Below are 26,256 nucleotides of genomic sequence, written 5' to 3'. Positions count from 1 at the left end.
ACATGGAACTGTCTTTTGGCACAGTCGCCTAGCAACATCTCAGTCATTACAATGACAGTGTTGTGCTTGGGTGCGTTTGTATTGAATGTAGCAGAAGCCTCAGCACTGCTGAATATTTTTGTTCATATCAACTGACTATTGACGTGAGATCTCGGGGGATAATGTTTCACAAGTAAGATGTATATATCGCCGTTTATATTTTGTGAATAGAATATTATTATACTGTAGTTATGTCCATGGGCAAGATGCCAGCCAATATTGGCTATAGTGGTGGGTGTGATACCGGGGTTCAGCCCCTGCTATGAAGGCTAACTGAGATTTTGTGAAATTAATCCCTAACATTGATTTAGAGTATGCGACACAAGGTGGCAAAGACTGTTTATATGTAATTCTTTCACTCTGTCAAAGTAAGATAACTCTTATTTTTTTGTTTTGAATGTTTCATAAAGACACGATGTGAGGAAGAAGTGGGAAATGTTTTTAAGGAGAGACGGATTCACTGCACAGGATGAATCTCAGCTGATGAATCTCAGCTACAACTCCTTGGCTGGAAAACATGAATAAAACCTATATAGATATTATGCATTCACACATGTGCATATAAATATGTGTAGTTTGAGCTTAGGAAAGTGTCAGGAATCAAATATCTCTAATATGAGGCTTGTCTGATTAGTGGCTGCTATTATTGCAAGTCATGTAGCAATGAACTTAATGGATCCAACAAACTACAGCACTTATGAAACTAAACTACACCATATAGTTCCTCAGACCCAGGGACTTGTTGACATCACAAGTTATATATTTATTATTTCCAACCACCATCATTGGATACACATTTTGTACACATCAATATAATTCTAATTGCTAATCGCATGACTGCCTAAAATCTGCATATGAGTTTATTTTAAATAAAAAATATAAATACATCAGCTAGTATAACTAAAAACCATCAAAGAAACTGACTTACAGAAATATAGTTATCCAAATACACCTGGCCCTTAAAAGCAACACTTCTTTCCCTACCTGGCCATCTCTGACTGGACACCTGCTGGTCTCTCCATCCTCATGTTCTGATCTTCTCAAGGTGGAGGAATTGCTCTGTTCAGCAATACCCACAAGTGCTGTCCTGCTTCAGCTGCTCTCTGCTGGTCGTTCTGGAATAGGGAATTAGGAGAACACCAACTTCATTTCATAACATAACATAACATAACACAGCAAAAGGCATATTACATATAATTACAAAAAAACTAAATACAAGAGACACAGACACACCAATTAAGACTGAAAAAAGGCAGAAATTAGGTGAATATTCTCCTTTGGCCTGTGATCTACCACCTTGGTTTTTCATTTTGCATCTGGAAGGAAATATATATTTAAGAGTTACATTGTCTCCCCTCATCCACAGCACTGATTATGTGCTTGGTAAATAAATAATCTGTATGGTCACTTGTCAATTTTTCCTCCAAATACATTTGGTATTTTGCAACTCGACAAAAGAGTGACGATTAATAAATTCAACATAAGGACAGGTGAATATTACACAAGGCTAGTATATTCACTTTACCTAATGCTAACATTAGCTAGCATGATATGATAACAGGGACTGCAGCAGACAAGACTGTCAACATAAGTTGTGTAAGATTTCTTCTTTGAAACAGGGTGGACATGTTAGTAGCTGTTAATTTTATGACAATTACTTACCATTCACATTCTGTGTCCTGTCACTGAAGCGAAGCAGCAAGCCCTTCAGTTTGGGACAGAGTTCTGAGGTGGGGGGGAGTCAGACTCTTCCCTTGAGTCAGTGCTAACCAATAGGAACACATCTTACATCGTGAAACAAATTTAACGACAAAGAATCTCAAGCAAAAATCGTTGAGTTCAAACAAAACTAACAATTTCAACCAAAAACTTCACCTCAAGGGACATGGGGAATTTTTTTTTCTTTTGCATTCCCTTGCAATCAGTTCATGCAGCATACAGCGTGTTCCACATTATTATGCAAGTGATATTTTCTCAGATTTTCTTAATTGGTCAATGCAAATGATGGTCAGTATAAATTTAGTCATGAACTATTACAGTATAAATCAAATTTTACTGAACAAAGCTCCCCATTAGAGCAGTATGTTTTTCAAAAATAAAAAACTCAAAATGCAGTGTTCCAAATTATTAAGCACAGCAGATTTTCTAAACATTTTATGGATTATAAAGAGCTGCAAATGGTGATTCTATGTATGCATTAAGTGGTCACATGTATTAAAATCAAAATCTATTTCAATCAAAAACATCTTAACAGACCAACTTACATGTTAACATACAACCCCTTCTTTGATATCACAGCAAAATTATTGCATCCATTGAACTTGTGAGTTTGTGGAAAGTTTCTGCTTGAATTTCTCTGCAGGATGTCAGAAAACCTTCCCAGAGCTGTTTTGATATGAACTGCATTCCACCCTCACATCTTCTGCTTGAGGAAACTCCAAAGGTTCTCAGTAGGGTTGAGGTCAGAGGTCAGACGAGGATGGTGACCACACCATGAGTTTCTCCCCTTTATGCCCAAAGCAGCCAATGACACAGTTGTATTCCTTGTAGCATACATGGTGCATTGTCATGCATGAAGATGATTTTTCTACTGAAGGTATGGCTCTTCTTTTTGAACCATGAAAGAAAGTGATCAAAAAAAGAAAAGTCCATAAACTTTGCTGAGGTCATTTTCACACCTTCATGGACTCTGAAGGGGCCGACCAGCTCTCTCTCTCTCTCTCCCCCCATGATGTCGGCCTACAGCATGACTCCACCACCTCCTTGCCGAAGTCACAGCCGTGTTGGAACGTAGTGGCCATCCACCACTAATCCACTACTGCGTCCATCTGGACCATCCAGGGTTGCACAGCAGTCATCAGTCAACAAGTCTGTTTGAAAATGAATCTTCATGTACAGCTGGGCCCACTGCTTGTGAGCTCTGGTTAGGGGCCCAATAGTAGGTTGATGCACAAGCATCTGGAGCAAAGGTGCTCAAAGTGGGTCCTGGAGGGCCGCTAACCTGCATGTTCTAGTTCTGTCCCTGGTGGCACCAACAACCTTCTCAGCATGTTAATGTTCTTCTTGGGCCTCTAACAAGCCATCATTTGATCCAGGTGCGTTAAACTAAACTAAAACATGCAGGATGCCGGCCCTCCAGGACTGACTTTGGACACCCCTGCTCGGAGGATCATCCACCTTGAGGTTCCAGAGGTACCAACAGCTTCACATAAACGGTTTGCTGCTTTGTAAAGGCATTTTAACAGCTGCTCACTTAATCCCATGAATTTATCTAACAGAAACTTTCCTGATTATGCCTTTATCTGTACAAACCATCTTTGTTCTGAATCAGCCACAAATCTCTTCCCAGTACAATAACACTTCAGTTTTTGTTAAATATCTAATGTTTTCATACCTTGTCATCTGGTGATTTTCGTCAGAGAGATCCTTTCTCTTTCCCATATTGCTTGAAACCTGTGGCCTGCTTAATAATGTGGAACATCCTTCTTAAGTAGATTTCCTTTAATTGAGCACAGCAGACAAACTGATCAACTCTCTCAACTAATCAAATCAACCAGCTCTCTGAAATTAATGATAGTGATTCAAAGAGCCCTGACACACAATACCATCTATAAATTTAATAGCGCAACAAAAAATGTAATCTTTATGACATATATAATTTGGAACATGTTGTAATTGAATACTGTAAGCCTTTCTTACGATGGCCGCCGTACTTTCTGCTTTAATACAAGATTATGTAAGGTTTTTTCATTGAATGTTAATATCTACTTGTGAAATATCTGATGTTTTATATATTTTTCTTAAGTAAAGAAAGGCACAAAAAACCTATGATATAAACAGAAACTTTCCATAAGTAGGAAAGAAATAAAAATACATCCAAACTATTTGGACTATTTATGAGTTATTATTGTGTGGTAATCAGTCATCTGACAGTTTTGATTGTGTCTCTGTTGTGTTTGTGGTCTGAATGGTTTAAAGGGTCGTTTTCATGTTCGGTTCCATCTCTACCTTTACAAACATGAACATGCAGTGAATAAATCGAGTTTGAATCAGTTTTTTTGCACCAAAGACTTAATAATAATAAAAAACATGTTTTATTATTATAAAACACGGCAAACTAATGATGGTAGAGAGCCGCATTGGGTTAACTCTGGAATCTCATCTGTCCGTGTATCAATCAACTCCAAACCTCTTTGTTCTGTCACATTTATCGATTTATTCCATTTTGATTATCATGCACCAAACTTTACAAGGACTGACCGCCCTGCTCACCGCTTCCTCATACACACAAAGCCAGCAGGCCAGTCACCTTCCCTTTCATACCTGGTGACGTCACGCCCACATCGACACGCCCACATCGTCACGCCCACATCGACACGCCCACATCGTCACGCCCACATCGACACGCCCACATCGACACGCCCACATCAACACGCCCACATCAACACGCCCACATCGACACGCCCACATCAACACGCCCACCACCCAGGTGTCAAAGTCGCGTGGTTCTGTCATCAATAATTACTTATTTCATTCATATGGCTCTCACAAAACCTCCGTGAAAACCTGTTTATTATTATTAAATGTTTGCTGCAAAACACTGATTGAATCTCGATTTATTCACTGCATATTTATGTGAATGTTGAGATGGGACTACATGAAAACAGCCCTTTAAACCATTCAGACTACAAGCACAGTAGAGACACAATCAAAACGGTCAGATGACTGATTACCCCACAATAATAACTAATAGTAATTAAGGAGATTGGGCTTTTTCTGTTGTTGCTCCTATTCTAAGGAACAATTTACCTTTCCAAATTAGATCTGCCCACAGCCTGGATCATTTTAAATCACTTCTCAAAACTCATTTTTATTCTTTGGGATTTATTTGAAGTAGTGTTTTGATACTTTGTTTTTATCAATTTGTGTTATTGTCATTCTTGTACAGCACTATGATGCAGTTTTACACTTGGTGCAGTTTTACACCTGTTTTTAAAGTGCTATGTAAATAAATCTGACATTGATAAATAGTTTAGATGTATTTTTGTTTCTTTCCTACTTATGGAAGGTTTCTGTTTATATCATAGGTTTGTTGTGCCTTTCTATACTAAAGAAAAAGATATAAAATATCAGATATTTCACAAAGAAATATTAACATTTATGGAAAAACCTTACATAAACTTGTATTACAGCAGAAAATACAACGGCCCCGTAACACAGAATACATTAAGCCACTTAGGTGCCCCGTCTTAGTTGTTTTCTGGTTAATTTATATTTTATTTACTTTATGGTACCTCTGTTTGTTTATTTTATTATTATTATTATTATTATTATTATTTTTAGTTTCCTACCCTTTATCCACGTACTTATGGAACTAATTGCTAGGTTTTGTTTGTGTGCCTTGTTTTATTTTTGGTTCTTGTTTTGTCATTTATTGGTTTGTGCTTATTCTCAAAAGTACTGCTTCAAGTATGACTTGAATGTCTATGTATGTTGCTCATTGTTTTGTAAAAATCGGTAATAATAATAAAAAAAAACATTACAAAATAAAATGGAAAAAAAAGAAAGGCTTGCAGGATTCAATTATGCTGCATGAACTGATCAGTATTATTGCGAGAGAACGCAAAAGAAAATTTTTCCCCTTATCCCCTCAAGGGCTTCATGTTCATCTTCTACTTCAGCATATAGTGTAATTTTTAACAAATATGAACATAAAAATGTTCCATACTGCACCTTTAAAGATGCATGTTTGAGTGCCCTTGCACTACAGTACATCGTAAAGAGACTTGTCATGGAAAAAATTCTATTTCCAAGCACTGTTCAGGTGAAATCACTCAGTCAGGTTTATTCATATATTGTGCAGAATACAGAGAGCTTGTAGGACAATCAGTAATGAAGCAGGTCTGGATGAAAGCCCAAATAGTTCTTTTGGTGAGAGTTCATAAACTTTTCATATGACATGACTAGCAGATGTGACCTTATAGTAATTTTTCCATGACATTTCCCCCCTTTTGATTATAAATAAAAATGAAAATATTTAATATTAATCAACACATTTCCCTCCTCAGTCATAACACAACACTATCCTGGAAGACGTAGCAAAAGGAACATATACACAAGATACAAAAAACCTACCGGCAGTAACCCTGTCTACTCCATAACAATGTTTTCACTGTGTTGGGTAGGAAAACTTATCCTGCAACCCCTCGTTGCCAGGGAGGCGGCCCGGTATATGTTCTGTCCAGGAAAAGTGAGGAGGTACCATATTAATGATTGAAGACATAAAAATCCAAGAAACAATAAAATAAAAACGTAATACAAAACTAATTAAGGAGGAGAAAAATAACATTAAGACATTTATAAAGAAAAACAAACAACAAATATTAGAAATAACCTACACAAATATCTGTAATTGGAACAATGAATAAAGAACGTCCTTGTTTTTCTTCTTTCTCTCTCAGGATCTTTTTTAAAATATTTATTTCAGTCTTCACTCCCCACTTCAGCCACTCGCCAGTGGACCAGCAATAGTTCTTTGGTTGGGGAGCCTTTTGACGTACAAAAGCAACCAATGTTTGTTGTTATTTTCCATCTTTTCCATATTCCCTCGTTCCGTTTCTTTCCTCTTCTTGAATGTTGGGTGTCAGAGGTTACTAGCACTTAACACCAATCTGTTGTTGTTCCAGATTTAGAGTTGTGATGTAGAGTCATATTACAGACAGGTAGTCCTTCACAGTGGTTGGTGTGGATTCAGGTTGTTCCTTCCTGGACTTCAGCAGGTGTGTTGGTCACTAGATACACCTGGAAAAGCCTCTGGAACGACCTCTGCCAGCATTTGGCCCCGTCAGCCGGTCTGATGGCTGCAGCACTTTGGCAGGAAATGGCAGGAAGGTTTTCACTGTCTGAGGCTCGACAAAGCATAGTGGACAAGTTTTAGCAATAAGACAACATAATAAGAATCTTGGAATCAGTGAGAATAATAACATACAAGCAACTAGTTTCATGCTTCAGTTAAGTGCTACTAGCACAGATGTTTTAGCAGGAAAATGTTTGAACATGGAGCCAAACATAGGTGATTTATGCAAAAAGCAAATCAATAGCATGGTCACATGATGCAGAACCATCAACAAAATGCATCAAGTTTGGTTTAGTCAGAAGATTTCAGTTAGTGAAGATCAAGGTAGAAATGTAGGATCATAGCAACCAATTGATCAAGTTCTTTGCTGAAGCGCTTCATTAATTATTTAATTTTAATTTTTAATTTTTCTTTTCATAACTAGTAGTTCCAGGACAACAAAATCCTTTTAACCTCTAAGTTCAAATTTATCACAGCTGTATTTTATAGAAACTTTCCTTTGTTCAATTTAAACGCAACCAAAGATTATATGGTATACCAAAACATTATAAACACTGCAGTAACAAGGATCTGTAATTCTTAACACAAAAGGAAAAAACTTTTTTTGTAATATTTTATGTAACTCAGCATAGAATTTCAAAAAAGAAACGAAAGTCAAGGGACACGGGTATTTTATATAGGACCACTTTGTAATTCTCATTGATAACATTTTATTTACTGTCTGTGTCTGCAACAGTTCAGCTTTTAAATGATTTATTTATTTTAAAACTTTTCTTTCAGAACCATAGTTTTGCTTAAAATGTTCTCCAACATCTTATTTGTTATATTTCAATGGCATAATTTTGTTAATTCATTACAGAACTAAAGTGATTGCAGTTTCTCTTCACAGTTTCTCAATCTATGGCTCATCAATCAATCAATCAATCAATCAATCAATCAATCAATCAATCAATCAATCAATCAATCAATCAATCAATCAATCAATCAATCAATCAATCAATCAATCAATCAATCAATCAATCAATCAATCAATCAATCAATCAATCAATCAATCAATCAATCAAACTTTATTTGTATAGCACATTTCAGCATCAAGGCATTTCAAAGTGCTTTACATCAAATCAAACACAAAAATACAATGCAACATAGAATCAACAATAAAAACACAACATAGTCAGATTCCATCATTAAATTCTTAATTGATTACGTTTCAAATAAAACTCTAAACAAGTGGGTTTTTAGTTGAGATTTAAAGGAAGTCAGTGTTTCAGCTGTTTTACAGTTTTCTGGAAGTTTGTTCCAGATTTGTGGTGCATAGATGCTAAATGCTGCTTCTCCTCGTTTGGTTCTGGTTCTGGGGACGCAGAGCAGAGCCAGAAGACCTGAGAGTTCTGGAAGGTTGATACAACAGCAGATCTTTAATGTATTGTGGTGATGAGCCATTCAGTGATTTATAAACTAACAACAGTATTTTAAAGTCTATTCTTTGAGCTACAGGGAGCCAGTGGAGAGACTTTAAAACTGATATTTAGTGCTCTATCTTCCTGGTTTTAGTCAGAACTTGAGCAGCAGCATTCTGGATCAGCTGCAGCTGTTTGATTGATTTGTTGGACAGACCTGTGAAGACGCTGTTGCAATAATCAATACGACTGAAGATAAACACATGGATGAGTTTCTCTAGATCTGCCTGAGACATTAGTCCTTTAATCCTGGAAATGTTCTTCAGGTGATAGAAGGCCGACTTTGTGACTGTCTTTATGTGGCTCTGAAGGTTCAGGTCAGAGTCCATCACTACTCCCACGTGTCGGGCTGATCGCTGATTTTTAGTTATAATAACTGAAACTGTGCACTGACTCTAGATCTACAACTCTAGATCTATAACTCTAGATCGTTCCTCTTTAGGTCCAAAAATAATAACTTCAGTTTTGTTTTTGTTCAGCTGGAGAAAGTTTTGGCACATCCAAACATTTATCTGTTCAAAGCATCTGTTAGGTGATTGGATGGGTTCTGAGTCTCCTGGTAACATCATAATGTAGAGCTGTGTGTCATCTGCTAATATTATTTCCTGTTATAACCTGAGCTAGTGAAAGGATATAGATATTGAATAAGAGGGGTCCTAGGATTGAACCTTGGGGTACCCCACATGTGACCTTTGACCTCTTTGATGAGAAGTTTCCAACTGAAACAAAGAAATCCCTGTTCTTTATGTAAGATTCAAACCAGTTAAGCACTGGACCGGAGAGTCCGACTCAACTCTCCAGTCCATTCAGTAAAATGTTGTGGTCAACACTGAGGTCCAACAGAACCAGCACTGTGGTTCTCCCACAGTCCGTATTTATATTGATGTCATTGAACACTTTGACTAGGCCAGTCTCTGTGCTGTGGTGAGATTGGAAACCAGACTGGAAGGAGTCAAAGCAGTTGGTTATCGTTAGGAAGCTATTTAACTGTTTAAACAGCTTTTTCAATAACTTTACTGATGAATGGGAGGTCAGAGGTCAGAGGTCGGCCTGTAATTCTGCAGTAGTGATTTGTCTAGATTGTTCTTTTTATCAGTGGTTTGATTACAAAGCCTGGGGGAAAACGCCTGATGAGAGTGATGAGTTACTATTTGGATCAGATCAGTAGCAACAACAGGCAGAACTTTCTTAAAGAAATGTGAGGGTAGGACATCCAGACAGCAGGAACTGGAGCTTAATTGACTTATAATTTCCTCTAGGATTTTATAATTAAGTGGTTAAAATTGGGTCATTTTTCCTGTATTTGTTTTGTTTGGGCACAGTGTTGGTTCTGACTTTATAGTGGATGTGCAGATTAATCCTCTGATATTTTTAAATTTTCTCTGAAAAGAAACTGGAAAACTGGTTGCAGGCAGCAATAGACTAAAATTCAGGTGGTAACGTGATAGGAGGATTTGTGAGCCTGTCAACTGTTGCTAATAAAGCTGGAGCATTGTTAATGTTTTTGTTTATGACATCTGCAAAGAAAGCCTGTCTTGCATGTTTGAGTGTTAAATGATAGTAACGTAGTTTTTATTTATAGATGTCATAATGAATGTGAAGTTGAGTTTTACGCCATTTCGTTGTCTTGCAGATCGAACTGTTTGTGCATTTCTCCATGGAGATTTCTTCTTACCAGACACAACCTTCATTTTAATTGGGGCAATGGAATCAATGATATCTGAAACTTTAGACTGAAAATCATCTACATCATTACAGCTTAAGGGTGAGGAAGAAGAGTAGATTTGATGAAATGTTTCTGCTGTGTTTTCAGTGAGAGAACGTTTTGTGATTGTTGCTGTTTGTCCAAGTGGGTTAAAAGATAAACAACTTTCAAAGATAACAGGAAGTGATGCGACAGGGCGACATCAGTTACAGAGACATTGGAAATATTCACACCCTGACTGATAACCAGGTCCAGTGTGTGTCCTTGAGTGTGTTGCTTGTTTGACATGTTGTGTTAGACCAAAAGTCTCTAAGATATTAGAGCTTTTTAGCACCTCTGTCTTGGAGGTTGTCAACATGAACGTTAAAATCACCAACAACTATTAAGCATTCATAATTAATACATATGAGAGATAGAAGTTCATTCAACTCAGTAAAGAAATTTTCCACATATGTTGGAGTTTTGTATAAATTTAGTGTTAAAGTCCGTTTGAGGCCTTTAATCTCAATTCCAAGATACTCAAAAGAAGTAAAGTGACCCAAAGAAATTTTACTACTATTTACTGTATTCTTAAATATTGAAGCCACGCCTCCTCCTTTTTTATGTTTTCTATTCTCACTTAAGAAATTGTAGTTAGGAGGTGCAGATTCAATTAGTACAATCGGTTCATTATTGTCATTCAACCATGTTTCTGTTAGAAACATAACATCGATATTATGTTCAGTGATGAAATCATTGATTAATAGAGATTTAGCACAGAGAGATCTGGTATTTAAAGAGTTTATGTTTTAGTGATTTGGAGGCCAAACGGGTCCTTTATGGGTCACGGACCCGTAAAGGACCTTTAATACAGGTTCTTCTGTTCAGAACTCAGAGATAACAGGGGCACAAAACTCTATTGAAGTCATTCTTTTCTCACTCATTTCTAAATGTGTACATGGTTAGTAGCAAGCAGTCTTCGTTGCAGTGGCATTGTGTGTGTTATAGCTGTGTGTGTGTGTATAACTTATCTTAAATGTCTTTTTTCGCTCCTTTTCCACTCTTGCTGTTGGCGTCGCTGCAGCGAAATCCTCCCCCATCTCTGTCCTCCGGCTTCCTGTCTGTCCAACTGGTTCTCGTGTTGGATCTTTGGGTTGTCCAGATGGTCCCTCAGTCAATGTCAAAAAGGCATCAAACAGTTCAGTCTTCTTCTCTCACAGCTCAGGAGCATGTTTATCTTTTCCTTCTCCACACTGATTCAGACCAGTGGAGGATTTTAAAGCTCAGTTGCTCTCAGTTTTCAGTCTGAATGTCCAGCAGGAGACCTGACAGTCGTCCCCTGAATGTGATGGAGGTTTTCTTTGTCTTCTTCATCTTCTTGATTCTCTCGGTCACTTTCATCAGTTGGTTTTGTAGAAGGGACAGCATCCGGTCCATGGGAGGACAGGTTTGAGGAGTTGAGGTCAGAAGTCAGATGCACTGCAGCGAAGCTCAGACAGAGAGAAAGAGAAGCAAGTAGAAGTTGATTAGGGCTTTTTTTGTTGCTTTCCTTGTTTTTTTCTATACATACAGTTTGTATTTATGAATCATATTTTAACCTTTTGCATGGTCATATAGTTTTAGTCATTTAATCTCCATCCAGTATGCCTCTAGTAAGAAAGGGTCCCTTATAAATAAGTTTATTGATTGATACTTTTAAGAAATAAAATCATTTTTGTTCAAAGAGAGAATAAAAACAAACAAAACAAATTTTGTTTTAAATATTAAGACCAGTAATTTATCCACTAAATATTTATGTTCAGCATTTTATTCTTTATTGTTTTTCTCTGCTTCTAATTCACTTTGCAGGGAAAATTCCACATTTAAAATCATTCCACATTCATTCACACCAAGCACACTCTGTTTTTATATTTCATTATCAAATAGTCAAACAATTCACCCTGAGGAGGAGATTGCGTCCTGGAACCACGTAGACCCATTCTTCCTGAATTGGGTGGGATTTCCTCTTTAGACTGCAAACGTCTTCGCAGAATCCAACAAATCAGCTTTGTGGTCACTCTGCCTCTTACTCCTTTAAGAGTGGCCTTTATTTCCGATAAAGGTCTTTAGGATTCTCTAAAGGTTTAGTTCCCCTAATTTAAAACCAAAACTCAAGAAAAGACCTGCCTTATTCACCAATAAGGGCTTTAACTAGGACCTTCAGCCTAGAAATCAGTGGTTCCCTTTATTTTTCCCTCGGTCTGAAAACCGGCTGTCGAGGGGACATTCACCCCCCACTTACGTTTTTATTATTTTTGTTTATTTTAATTTTTTAATAATTTTTTTTTATTTTTTATTTGATTTTCCCTTTATTATTTTTTCCGTGGGACTTTAACCCAACGTTTTTTCTTAACACCGTTAATCTCTATTCCCCAGGGTGAAAGGTTTATCGGATCCTTCACTATTTTAGATTTAATAATTTAGAATTTGTAAAATTAATTTGTTATCCTGAGTGAGTATCCCACCTGATAACAGTGGTTTTGAGTTCGTTGATCCCAGCGCTGGATCCATGGAGCCGACCAACAGCCCTCTTCTCTCTTAAATCCTAATCCAGGTTTGAGGCTGGAGTTTAGTCCAGGTTGCACACTTAATGCTGTTGGTCGACGTCCTCGGATGTCCAGTCGAGGGATCCGGGTCACGACACCAAATTGTTGTGGAAAAAATCTATTTCCAATCACTGTTCAGGTGAAATCACTCAGTCAGGTTTATTCATATATTGTGCAGAATACAGAGAGATTGTAGGACAATCAGTAATGAAGCAGGTCTGGATGAAAAGCTCGCTAAGCTCTGCCAGGCAGAGACAACACATGAGTTTTATACCAAAGATAAAGAATTAAAACAAAGGGAGAGACAGTCTGGTTCTGATGCAGCTGTAGAAAACAACTTCCAACCTTCTACATGAAACCCAAATATTTCTTTTGGTGAGAGTTCATAAACTTTTCATATGACATGACTAGCAGATGTGACCTTATTGTAATTTTTTCATGACAGACTGAATAAAAGTGCTTAAGAAATTCTACAAACATTTCATAGTCCTGTGTTTTCTATTCATGATTACTTGAAAAAATTTTAAACTGTATTTAATAGAACTGAAAATTTAACAGGCCATTGTGAAGTGAAATGAAATACAAAAAAACAAAAAAAATCAGCTACTTTAGGCACCAAACTTTGAACACATCTATCCCATTTAAGAGTGGCTTTTCATAATTTCTAATTCCCATTGAAGTTTAAGACTTTCTTTAGACCTTTTTTTTACAGCTTCTTATGGCAACGTAAAGCTCTTATCAAAAACAAACTGGCAAGGCTAGGTATCTATATTTTGATTGAAAAAGTGATTCTAGAATGTGAGACTTCTGCTGGTGATGTTGCTAAAGAAGCAAACTCCATTATTACCTCTATTACTTCTCTCTCTCACAAAGCTGGAAGTAGGGAGACATGGGGGAAAGCAGGCTGATTGTGATTGATGGTTTCCCATTAGGAAATCTGTTATCGCTCCAGCTGGGGGGAACGACTACTGAGTTGTAACACAACATATTACCAGAGTGTCTCTCCAAAGCCTCAGCGGAGAGCCACTGAAATAAAATATAGACCCTCTCTCCAAGATCCTCATTTAAAGCTCAGCTTTAATCTTGTCATTGTTATTTGGTGTGCATTCCAATTCAATAGTCACATGATTCATATTAAACATAACATATGCAAAAGATAAGTTTGTCTTGCTCTGATTGTGGAAAGATTCATCGTAGTTTGGGTCAAATTTTCCATTCTGATACATGTCAGAATGATTGATTGGATCCAGAAAAAACTGTCCTGCATTACCACAACAAATGACCTGACCCTTGCTAGGAGACCGTGGCCAGTAAAAAAGATCAGTACTTAACCATTAAAATCAATCAAAAGAGAGGTTGGACATAGGCTGTCAGAGGTGAGACCCTCCAGCCACATGGACATTAAACCTGACAACTGCAGTGCAAGAGTAATCAATATCTGGTGGTACACGGATCATTTGTGGTAATCTGTTAAGCAGTGACAAATGTCTTCTGGAGTAGCGTTTTATGTTGTGACGCAATTTAACAAGGTTTTATTTCAGCTTAGACGGTCATCTTAGACTTTAGGTAAACTAAAGTTGAACCATTATAGTTTCTAGCTGAGCTCAGGCTCATTCTATCTAACTGTAGTTGCTGATATGTTGTTTTCTGCTCAGCAACATAATTACTGCTGAGCATGATAATTTATGTGGCTAAAACAAACATTACATTTACATCAACTTCTAAGTAACATGGAATATCTAATATTAAAATTATTTGAAGGCACAGAATCAGCCCAGTACCAGCCCACATTCTTAGGTGAGGATGATCCATCTGGTATAAATTACATTTTTAGCTATTAGAATTATACGTAAAAGAAGTTAATTTAATCAAAGTATGTCATGAATATGTGTGTATGTATTACATCTTAAATAGGGATGCACCGATTGGTGAGAAATCTGGAAAATCTAACTCTAACCCTAACCCCATAAATCCATTCTGATTTTGCCTGATACCAATTTTTTTTGTCTGAAATATCACTAAATATAGTAAGAAAGTCACTGAGTTGTGAACAGTGGAGGGACTATTGTTAACTGCAACCGTGCAGATGTGATCTGGTGAGACGATCTATCAGTCAAACCTCTGAGTAGGGAAATTTCTGTGGATCAAGAGTGAGAGGCAAATAAAACCATAGATTTTCACTAAAATTAAAGGTGACCTACTATGCTTCCTTTAACAGGTTACAATAAGTTTATAGGGTATACCAACAATGCACAAATTCACTCTTGCATTATAATAATTTTAGGTTTGTTTGGATTTGTTAGGGTTATTGGGTCAAACAGCTACAGAGAGGAACAAACTACAATTGACTAGGAACACCCTACTGCTGTATTATTGTCATCCACTTAGTAGTAGTCTTTCCCCTAAAGTATTATTTTCACAAGAGATCCACCATCTTCATCAAGGTCTAGGGCACATCTAGTCTTTCCTTGAAAACCTTGTCTAATCAGTTCCTCTCGGTAATTTAATCTGCATCTCTGGCAGACATTTTAGAAGCCATCTGATGTCACCACTGAGTCAACAAAATCTTAGAGATCCATGATTAATTGTAACAATAGACTTTATTAGAGAAATGTTTCTTTTATATGTAAAAACAATACAGTAATAACACTGTAGATTGTTTTGTTCTTATGAATTGTAATAAAATATTGTCAAGTGAAGTGAAGTCAAAGTTATTTATATAGCACGTTTACAACAGCCTCAGCTGACCAGTGCTTCACAACAAACATCACAGGTAGTTAAATGAAAAAATGGATATAAAATTAAGTTTAGTAAAACTAATAAGACAAGTATAAAATTGCCGAAATGCTAAAAGCTAATAGCATGAATAAAAACCAAACATTTTTTTAATTTAGCTGCAACAATTATCTTTTGTCCTTTACTTTTTCTCTTTAACTGATCTGAAGGCCAGGGAGAATAGATGGGTTTTCAGGCTGGACTTAAACTGACCTGCTGACTGAGAAAGCTTAACAGACAGTGGAAGACTGTTCCACAGTCCGAGTGCCGCCACAGAGAAGGCTCTGCCCCCTCTAGTTTTTAGCCTAGCTTTAGGGACAGACAATCAAAGCTGGTTAGTTGACTTTAGGGCTCTGGGTGGAGTGTAGGGCTGCAAGAGCTCACTGAATTAAGAAGGGCCCATGGAGTTTAAACACTAAAAGCAACAGGGAGCCAGTGAAGGGAGCGCAAAACCGGAGTAATACATTCAAGCCTCCTTGTTTTGGTCAGCAGACAGGCTGCAGCATTTTGTACGCTCTGCAGTCGCTGCAGGGAGCTCTGGTCCAACCCTAAGTACAACGAGTTACAATAATCTAAACGTGATGTAATGAATGCATGGATAGTCCTCTCAAAGACGGCAGAGGAAGATTTTATCTTAGCAAGGGTCCTCAGTTGAAAGAAACTGGCTTTGATAACAGTGCTAATATACTTATCAAATTTAAACAAAGGATCAACAATCACACCCAGATCTTTCACAAATGGATGACAAAAGGAAGACAGGGGACCACCTTTTGCTTGGACACTGTCATGTCCAAGCAGAGAACTGCATTGACCAAGCACTAAAATCTGTTTTTCTTTCCTTATTTAGGTTCAGAAAATTTGCTCTTAACCATGCCTGTACATCCTGAAGACAATACTGTAACACATGTTCAGCAGACTGGCTGTCATTTGTAGTTACAGGTACATAGATTTGAATGTCGCCTGCAAAACAATGAAAAGAGACTTTGTGCTTTTTAAAAATACAACCCAGATGCAGCAAATACAAAGCAAAAAGAACAGGTACTAAAATCGACTCCTGGGGAACTCCATACTTAGAGGAGAAAATGAGGAGGAATGCTGTGGAGTTAAAATAGTCTCAAATATCTGTGCATGTGTAAAAATATTTGTGTGTGTGTAATACTGGATTTGTAACTCGTGTGTAACATTGTGTGTAACTTTGGATAGTTGTTTCTGTGAAACATGATTTGTAAACCGTAAAAAGAAAATAAACCTTCTCCTATGCCTACAAATGTTGAAAAAGTACATATCCGGTTATGATGCATGAGTAATTTTAAGACCCATTTCACGCTTCCAGAGCTCCCAGATTTGTGTGTAGATGGTGCGTTTACATGCTAGTAGAAAGCTGGGTCATCTGACTTTTGCTAAGTCTAGTGTTTTTATCCTCTAAACGTTTCTCACTGTGCTTCAGCTGAAGTGGCAAATACGTCAGTTTGGTGGAAAACGGTCAATCTCACCACTTCCTTATAATATTCCAAAATTATTTATAGATATATTGTGCATTTTTGAGCAGTACAGGAGACCGTTAAAAGCTGTTTGCCGAATATTAAAGGACTGAACGATATACCATGTTCTGTGTGTAATGATAATTCTCACATTGCACGTACACACTGCCGCCAGAATAATCTGTGCTTCTTCTGTCATCTTCCTGGCCATTCAGGTCGAAACTGCCGTCAGAAGGCAGCAGCAGGGAAACTGAAAGATCTGCGTGGAGGGGAGGACAGCGCAGATCGTCTTAGTGACACTCCCACCTTGGATTTTTCTGATGATGGCTGTGAGACACTGTACATTAATTACAGCAGCAAAGTTTCACCACAAAAGACATTGATAGTGCAGGCCCCTCAGAGACTTTCAAAAACTGACAGCTTGTTTTACACAGATGTGACTGTTGGAGGAAAGCATTCTCTCAAAGCCTTGGTTGATAGTGGATCAATGGCATGCACCATAAGTGAGGAGGCTGAAGCAAAACTTTCAAACTGTCTCACAGACCTGGATAAGAAACCAGCTGCTGATTTTGTCATTGTTGGATGTGGAGGTCATGTCATCACACCTTCTGCATTGTATGAACTCACTCTAAGAGTGTTTGACTTTAATGTCATAATCCCTGTTTTAGTAGTTCCAGGCCAAACTGATGAAATGATATTGGGCAGTAATACTATCAGATGGCTGATTTCACAAATGAAAAACTCCTTTGATGAGACAACTAACTGTTCCTCTCAGAAAGGCAATCACAAAGACAATTTGCCCTGTTTAATGTCTCTGCTGTCAGACTCGATATCCTGTGACCCAGGCATGAAACCCATCAAAGTGGGCACAAAAGGTCTGTTACTCTCCAGCCCCTCACTGAACATTGAGTTTGGGCCAAACTGCCTACATCTGGTGTTTCTTTAGTTGGATGTTAAGTCATTATTGAACCAACCCAGTCCAAGTGCAGACCCAGACAAATCCTAGTGGGGAGAGTTGGGGCGTCATTGTATGGTGACGGGTGTGTTCCTGTCAAGATTGTAAATCTAACTGACCTCTCACTCTGAGAAGAAATGCAATGGTTGCCGATGTGTCCAGTTGTGTTTCTGTACATGACTTTGCCAAACCTGAGTGTATCCAATCCAACACACAGTACACCAAAGACCCTGAAAAGACACCAGTAACTGACAAGGACATGTCTCATATTCTGAGTGACATTGGACTCCAGGACTTGGACCTCACATCTTGTGAAGTCTCCCTTGAGTGGAAAAATAAGTTATTGCAAATCATTGAGCAGTATGAATACATCTTTTCTCGGCATAAAATGGACGGTGGGGATGCTACAGATTTTGTGCACAGAATACGACTTGTGGATGACAAGCCCTTTAGACTACCATACAGGGGTGTTCCGCCCTGCCATTATGAAAAACTGCGTACTGCTCTGAGTGAAATGGAAGAGTTAGGAATTATTCGTAAATCACAAAGCGAATACTCCTCTCCTCTGGTTCTGGTTGTTAAGCCTAATGAAGATCTCTGCATCTGCAATGATTTCAAATGGCTGAATGCCCAAACCGTTAAATATGCGCCTCCATTGCCTCATCAAACAGATGCCCTCGCTGCACTTGGTGGGAATGTATTCTTTTCCACCATGGACCTGACTTCAGGGTTCTATAATGTGAGGCTACACGAGGATGACAAAAGGTTTACTGCCTTTTCATCTCCATTTGGCCTGCATGAGTACAATAGGATGCCGCAAGGCTTGACCAATAGCCCTGCAACTTTCATGCGGATGATGATGTCTATTTTGGGGACCAAAATTTCACTAGTTTGCTATGTTATTTGGATGACCTGAAGATCTTTGCCCCATCTGAACAGGTTGTGCTTGATCGGCTCCAGATGGTTTTCTCTCATCTGGCTGCAAATAACTAAAAACAGTCTCCAAAAAAGTGTCACTTCCTTCGTAGGTCAGTGAAACTTTTGGGTCATGTGATAAGTGAGGACAGTGACAAACACTGATCCTAGTAAGGTTCAGGCTATCAGTGAAGTACAGGAAACTGATCTCATGGAGCCTGATGGTGAGACACCATGTGCCAGAAAAATTAGATCCTTTCTTGGGATGGTTCTTTATTATCATCACTTTATTGGGAAGTGCTCTGTCAAGGCCAAATCGCTCTTTAGCCTTGTAGCTGAGCCTGGAGCGACAAACAAAAACGGGCAAGGCAACAAGCCCAAATTCAAAAAGGGTCAGGTTAAACTGTCCCCATCTGACTGGACTGACAAGTGCCAGGAAGCATTTAAAACTTTGAAAAACGATTTGATAAGTAGTGTTACCTTGGCTCATCCGGATTTCAATGCTCCATTCATCCTTGTGGTTGATGCCTCTTTATGGCATTGGAGCCGTTTTGTCACAGCTTCCTCCTGATGGAAGTGTGGCTAGACCAGTGACTTTTGCCAGTAGGACTCTCTCACGCTCGCAGCTAAACTATCCAGCACATCGCTTGGAATTTCTTCCTGAGACCCTGCATCCTCATATGAGGACATTACATTTTTGCTGTTCTGCACCATGACACTTAATTTGTAAGAATTTTGACCAATTGCCCTCATCTGGGGGCCCTGCCTGCACCACCTAGTGGTCTCATAATGAAATTACACTCATTTGAAAAAAAACAACATGGTGGGGATCACAGCGAATGTCTTCTACAGCAGCTCCCGACAGAAACATGGACAAGGTAAAAATCCTAATCAAATTTTATGATTGAAACTAGTTTATTTATGCACAATAATGTCTGTAGCTTCACGTGGCATGCTTATTTGATATATTTGAGTAATATTAGCAAGCTACAACGTCTGTAAACATGACGCACTTCTTTAAGGACATCAGGTCTACCTTCAGTGCAAAAACGTAAAATTTTTCCAAGAGCATTTGTGTTTATTTCTAGTCAAAATGTCTAATTTCTAGTCAAAATAAGTCTTATTACACTTAAAATAAGACTCATCCTGTAAAAAGTAACTTGTTTTTAGACAATCACCATTTGTTTCAAGCGAACTTTCACTAAAAAATAAGTAGAATAATTTGCCAGTGGAGCAAGTTTTTATTTCCTATTACAAGGAAATAGATTGTGCATTTTTATCATTACAGGGGGAATGTCCTTTTTGAGAGCTGAACGATTGCTAAATGCAATCGCAAATGACTCTGAGATTGAAGATTTGTCAGATGGTAAAGAGGATGATCCTGCTGTGGGTGAAATCGCTCCATGTGAAGCAACTGTGGAGCAACCTGATGATTCTGATTCAGATTATCAACCTGATGCTGCTGACATAAGTGAAGATACTGACAGTGATGTGAGTGAGCCACAACATAAACAACAGCATCTTGAGAATGATGGTGAGACATAACCTAATTCCCATGTTTTTGCTCCGTAGCACTTTATTTCATTCAGTTGAGTATATTGCAAATAAAATGTATTGTATTTTTATTATCAGAACCTGACCAGGATGTGCAAGGTCACAGGGCAGGACCAAGAAATGGAAATAGAGAGTACTGGAAGTCTGCTCCATTCAACCCTGTCTTAGTCCCATTTCAAGGAGCTGATGAACAACAAGACGAGAGAGCAGATATGTTGCCGGTGCAGTACATGGAACAGTACGTTGACATAGAGCTGATGAAAGTCCTTGCCGACTATACAAATTCTATGTCATTAGCTAAAAGTGGGAGATCTCTCAACACATCGGTTGAAGAGATGTACCACTTTTTTGGAGCATCCATCTTGATGTCCTTACCCACAAATCCGCATGTTCTGGTCCACTAATCTGAGAGTCCCTGCCATTAGTGACACAATGAGACACGACCGATTCTTCAAGCTGAGGAGCCATCTGAAGGTGGTAATTGATGATGACATTCCTGAAGACAGGAAAACAGACAAATTCTGGAAGGTGAAGCCTTTCATAAATCGCATATTCAAAGGCTGCCATGCTCAGGCCCGACCAGAATCCGTCTCACTAAGGAGCCAGAGAATACCTGCCAGCGGTGGTCCAAGAAGGACAAATGCTACTTAACCATCAGACGACCAAATATTGTACAGGAGTACAATGCAAAGATAGGTGGGGTAGACTTATCAGACAGAATGATGAGCTACTACAGGATGAGTGTGCGAACAAAGAAGTGGACGATTCGCATGCTTATGCACTTCATGGATCTTGCTCTGGCCAACAGCTGGCTGCTGTATCGCAGAGATCATCAAGAACACGGTACCCCAAGAAAGGCTATCATGACGTTCCTCGCGTTCCGCATGGATGTGGCTCAGGTGTTCCTCAACAAGTGTGATGTCACGCATTCAGAGGAAGAGAGTGCATGCTGTCCACAACCTGGCCAAAGATCCCTGGTCACTCCAATCCCCCACATCTCAGCGCGCACAGCTTCTGCTGCTCATCTGCCGGAAGTTGCTGATCTCAAGAACCCGATGTGTTGCAGACAACAAGGCTGCCCTGGGAAATCCCGTGTACGCTGTCTGACATGCAATGTCTTCCTTTGCCTGCAAAGTCAGCGCAACTGCTATGAAGACTTTCACGGAGGCCAGTAGGACTACTTGAATACTTGAATGTTTGTTTGAGTTTGCTATGACACGTTCATAATGATGCTCATAAACGTTGCACTTTTCCATGCAAAGCCTTTCGCATAGGCAAGCAGGAATACTTGAATTAATGACTGAGTTCGCTATGACATGTTCATAATGAAGTTCATAAAGTTTGCACTTTTCCATGCAAAAGCTGCACACTTTTATCTGCGCTTTTATGTTTGTTGACAGCATAAAATAAAGTTTTGTACTTTGTTAACCAATGGTGTCTTCATTGTGAAAGTCTGGACAGAAAGCAGCGTAAATGTACATACTGTGAAACACAGATGTAAATAATAACAATGATTGAATGGTCTTATCGTCACACAGATAGTCCCAATGTCCTCACCTGAGGACATTGGGTTTTGAGATAACCACTTATTGTAGAAAGCTAAAATTTCATTTTTAGGCTAATTGGGTCCTTATGATCCCAAATGACAAGGAAAAAATGTATATGCAAAAACAGACCCATTGTCCTCATATGAGGGCATTGGTTTTGACATAGTTCAAGAGCACATAGAAAGCTAAAATTTAATTTCAACTAAAATTAGGTCATACTAATCCCAAATAGTAAGGAGACATAAAAAATGCACATCAAACAAAAGCCCGGGTCTCAGGAGGTTAAATGGGCAATATGCGACAAGTTTAGCCACTGGCTAACAGTGCATCATTTCACAGTCTGGACGGACAACAACCCATTAACATACACACTAACCAAGCCAAGATTAGGTGCGTGTGAACAACGGTGCGTTTCCAGGCTCACTGCCTATAGTTTTGATCTGAACTATGTTCTGTTAAGAAAAATGATTATTTCTAATGCTTTAAACAGTTAATTTTATGTCATGTGTAAAAGGTATCTTGAGCATTCTATGTTGTATAAATTTCTTAGTTTTAAACAGATATTCTGTGAAGAATTTACAGGAAATTATCCACCAGAGTAAATGTCAAAGGTCAGGAACTAGATGCAGATCAAAGGAGATCTTTTAGGATTGTTATCAGGGCTCAGGAAGCCACGAAATTAGCATCTATTGCAGGGCAGAAGCCTGTATGGTTCACAGAACATCAAAGGTTTTTTAGAACCACATCTGGCAGGGTTTAAACTAAAATGCAACATAGAATGTTGAGATCACTAACAGTTTTCTAAGTATTAATAGCAAGTTTATAATTAAAGTGCATTATCTAAGTTTAGAATGGTGAATGCTGAATGTATTTGAAAATTGTACTGTCTATGATAATATCTGAACCAAATGGAAATTGTTTCAATGAAAATGTGTTGTTTAGTATTAGAAAACTGTTCAGGATGTATGTGATAAGGCAAAGATTCAAATCTTTGGAGAGGCTCAATGCAAAACTAGGTTTGTGAAGATAATCTTTCCTCAAACTAAATTACTTAATTTGGCCGGGAGGCACTCCGAATTTCACAGGTATCTGTTAGAGCCAGAAGACTAGGATGCAGCTGCTTGCTCCATTGTTCTTCTAGAGACCAAATGGCCTTTGATCTCTGGCGTGAAATTAAGGGAAGGTCTAAGTTCCTCTGAGTGTCCAGGGGAGCTCCTGGTTGGTCGAACCAGGGGTACGCCTTAATGAATACATTAACAAGGAGAGAAACGCCTCCACTATAAAGAGATTGAACACGATAATAATGATTTAGATCGCTGTTATTTCCTGCCGTTTTGGCCTCAGCCTTCTCCAAAGACATGTCTTTGCTTTTTCTTTCTCTGTCTCTGTCTTTGTTTTAATTCTTGTGTCTCAGGTAATGAATGTATGTCTCTGTAACTCTGCAGTTTTCTTGTTAACTCATAGCTTCTTGTTGTGAGATTAAACGCTGTAACTCTGTGACGTCATCACGCATGTTGCTCCTGATTGGCACACACTCCTCGCTGGAAGAACCCGGGAAATAGGAAGAAATAGAGAGCCAAGCTTTTTCCAAATTAAGCTAACTTAGTACTATTTCTTTCTTCAACAGTTCCTGGTAGCAAAAATGTTGTCACTGATGCCTTGAGTAGAGAACCATTTATTCAGTCATGCATGAGCCATCGCATTGTAACTGAACCACATACCGCACTACTTAACCAGGTGAACGGTATGTTGGACAAAATGGTCCAAGATGCATTTCATTGTAAGAACAACTGTCAGCTGGTTGTTGAGTGCACAGATGACAATGCCGAGGTGCCCTCACCGACTCCCCAGACATTAACGTCACAAGATGTGTCAGCTGTTCTTGAGGCACATGAGTCTGGAGGTTTCAGTCAGATGAGAGCCACTGATCCAGCTGTCTTGCAACTCAGTGACATTGATCAATCTGCCTTGATGCCAAAGAGTGAACTTGCTCATTTACAAGGTCAGGATGTGTTGGGCAGACTTTTCTATTATATGAAGCGTCACAGGAGACCCACCAGATGTGAATGAGCAAGTGAGTCACCTAGTGTTCTAAATCTGCTGAGACATTGGCCTAAGCTTGTCATTAAAGAAGGCCTGATGTACAGAGTTAAGAAAGACAAACAAATGAACATGACAACTTAACAGTTTATTGTCCCAGACTCTTTAAAAGCCAAAGTCCTCCAAGGGGTGCATGATTCAGCACGTCATCAGGGCCAGGCCCGCACACTCTCTCTCGCCAGACAGAGATTCTTTTGGATTGGGATGGAACGTGACATCATTAACCATGTGAAGTGCTGTTTTCGATGTGTAGTTGGTAAAACTCCAGTACCTAGTGGCAGAGCTCCCCTTGAAGGTATTCATACCTCTGAGCCGATGGAACTGGTCTGTATTGACCTTTGGACAGTTGAGCTCTTGGATAAGCGCTCTGTGGATGTCCTAGTTGTAACAGACCACTTTTCCAAGATGGCACATGCGTTTCCATGCAAAAATCATTCAGCCAAACAAGTTGCTCCTCGTCTGTGGGATGACTTCTTTTGGATATATGGTTTTCCTAAACGCATTCATTCAGATCAAGGAGCTAATTTCAAAAGTCTTCTCATCAAAGAACTGCTGGACATGGCTGGCATACAAAAATCTCACACCACACCGTAACACCCGATGGGGAAGGGCATTGTTGAACGTTACAACTTTCTCACTGCTGCTGCCGTTTCTGATGATGCGGACCATTCTCTTTGCCCTTCCACCGCAGGAAGTGGACTCTATGACCCTGTTGTGCCTGATGAAGTACAGGACAATGAAACTAAAACTGTGAACTGGCTTTTGCAGATGGAGGACAATACTTGTGTGGATGAAGTTGTAAATCACCCTGACTGTGCTTCTGACATTCCAGTCTGTGGTTCTTCAGTGGACATTGTGTTTCCTGTCTCAAGTGATGTGACCAAGGATTTGCCTGAACCTGATCTCCCTGAATCTGTTGCACTGTCAAACTCTCCTGAACCAGGTTCCAACCGTACAACTCCAGTTGTCCACTCTGACCTCATTCAGCATGATCTTTCAGCTGAACATAGTTCTGACATGAAACTGGACTTGCCCATAACTGATGTTGTTTGCACTCAGCCATCTAGGCTATGCACTAGATCGGGTAGGCCTGTTAAGACTCCAGCCAGACTTATATGTGAAATGAATGGGGTATTATGGGTAATACTCAGAGCCATGAGGATCACTGTCGAGGTAACGTGTCTCTGCAATGTGATATCCATCCATCCATCCATCCATTTTATGTTCACCCTTGTCCCTAATGGGGTCATGAGAGTTGCTGGTTCCTCTCCAGCTACGTTCCGGGTGAGAGGCGGGGTCACCCTGGACAGGTCACCAGTCTGTCGCAGTGCAATCTGATAAAGAAATATTATTTATGAAATATGTTTATGGTTTTCGTTTTTGCATATTATTGAAATATGTTTTATCTAGGTAACACTGTTCTGCTATTATATCATTTTTGCTGCGATTTACAAATGTTTAGTTCGTGAGAAAGTGTGGTGGGAATTTCCCACATGTTAACATGGCTCCTCCTTGCAGGACCTTGTTTTATGTTAGAGACTGACTTACCTCGATGCCCATGTGTGAAATGCAGGTATGTTTTACTAAACCTCTTCTAGCAGATGGTTAATATAAGGCTGAGTTTTATTTTAACAGTTTTTTATGAAGATACGGTTCATTTATGTTTTGCATTGTTCCAAGATGCAAGTTTATATAAACTAAAATATAAAAATGGCATCCAGTAAATAAAATGGCAGCATTTTATTTTATTTTTCAGAGCATTTTAGTTAATTGCTTTACTTTCTTTAAAAAGGACATTTGCTGGTTGTTCCTTTAGTGTAAACTAAATCCACTATGCAATCACTGTAATTTTCAATGATTTTATTTTGTTTACTGTATTATGGGTAATCCTCAGAGCCACGAGGATCACTGACAAGGAGCTTGTTTTATGCTAGAGACTGACTTTGCCTCAATACCCATGTGTGAAATGCAAATGGAGAATTAAAAAAAACAACTGATGCCAGCTTGAGCTCCTGTCATTCATTGCCACAATAAGAGAAGCCACCAGATCCACATAGGCCACAAAAAGCATGTTTGATTTGTCACAGTTTAAAGAAAAAAGGTCTGACAAAAACCTAGATTTTGCAACTTTCACAGCTCTCTGATAATTAGCAAGTCCATCTCTAAGTATTTGCAAAGAAACCTAAAGATAATTTTTTCCTCCACCTGCGCTCAGCGTGTCTGCACTCATGTCAGAAGTCACATGTTCGTCCATTTGACCAGGGTGATACCATTGTCTTTGTACCCAGCCTAAATGGGGCAGCTG

At 38.9% G+C, this 26,256-nt stretch overlaps 1 long non-coding RNA gene across 1 annotated transcript; it reads left to right on the top strand.

The window, feature by feature from the left end:
- The first annotated feature begins 12,937 nt into the window (after positions 1-12,937).
- LOC122839903 lies at positions 12,938-25,947 on the top strand. The gene is made up of 3 exons (XR_006372139.1): positions 12,938-19,628; positions 20,039-20,284; positions 20,383-25,947. It is a non-coding gene; the product is annotated as an uncharacterized LOC122839903 (long non-coding RNA).
- Positions 25,948-26,256: the final 309 nt, after the last annotated feature.

Source organism: Gambusia affinis, linkage group LG11 (genome assembly GCF_019740435.1).
Source record: "Gambusia affinis linkage group LG11, SWU_Gaff_1.0, whole genome shotgun sequence".
Classification (NCBI taxonomy): domain Eukaryota; kingdom Metazoa; phylum Chordata; class Actinopteri; order Cyprinodontiformes; family Poeciliidae; genus Gambusia; species Gambusia affinis.
This window is presented reverse-complemented; position numbering and strand designations above follow the sequence as displayed.